The 883-nt window shown below is 43.7% G+C and overlaps 1 protein-coding gene across 1 annotated transcript in view; it reads left to right on the forward strand.

Annotated features, from left to right (window-relative positions):
* The window catches only part of PAK1IP1 (PAK1 interacting protein 1), a gene marked incomplete at its 5' end in the record, with an annotated part of 11,559 nt that overhangs the window by 6,097 nt on the left and 4,579 nt on the right, over positions 1–883 (forward strand). The window lies entirely within an intron of this gene.

An 883-nucleotide genomic window follows, 5' to 3' on the forward strand; every position in this document is an offset into this window, starting at 1 on the left:
CTACCCAGAGCAACATAGTGAGACTCTGTCTCAAAAAAATAAAAATAAAAACTAAAAATGTTACTCATAAGGAATTTGGATTTTGAGACAAAATTTTCCTCCTTTGGTAGTAAAGTAATACATTTTTCAAATGATGTGACCTTGGAGATAAGTGCCAAGCTTCTGGTAACCAATTTTGGTGCCCCTGGGTGGACCTGTCCACACCCTGGTGGAATGGCACTCTGCAGCTGCTGGAAGAAGCAGAGACCATCAGCCGGTCAAAGCTGTGGGTCTTTATGGATAGGAGCAAATCGTTTTCAAGGTGAGAGAGCAAGGTTTGGGCCCAGGAGCTATCTGCTTAGCTCTGGGCAACTCTCATCTCTATCTCCCTAAAGTAGATGCAGCTTCCTGCAACCTGAGCTGAGTTCAGGAGACCGAAATGGATTAGGACAGTGTATGGATGTCAGACTCTTCGTAGGCAAAATGCAAATCAAACCCACATCGAGATACCACCTAACTCTAGTGAGAATGCCTCTTATCAAAAAGTCCCAAAACAAGTGCAGGTGTGGATGCAGAGGGAAAGAAACACTTACACACTGTTGATGGGACTGTAAACTGGTACAACCTCTATAGAAAGCAGCATGGACATACCTTGAAGAGCTAAAAGTCCACCTACCATTGAGGCCTGCAATTCCACTACTATGTATTTCCCCAAAGGAAAAAAAGACAGTTTATCATGAAGACACGAGCACTCAAACGTTTATAGCAGCACAATTCACAATTGCTAGGATATGGAAACAGCCCAAATGCCTTTCAGTACATTAGCAGATTAATAAAATGTGGTATGGTGGCTCAGCACCTGTGGCTCAAGTGGCTAAGGTGCCAGCCACATACACCTAAGGTG

Source organism: Otolemur garnettii, unplaced genomic scaffold (assembly GCF_000181295.1).
Source record: "Otolemur garnettii isolate 467f Iridium unplaced genomic scaffold, OtoGar3 scaffold00026, whole genome shotgun sequence".
NCBI lineage: Eukaryota > Metazoa > Chordata > Mammalia > Primates > Galagidae > Otolemur > Otolemur garnettii.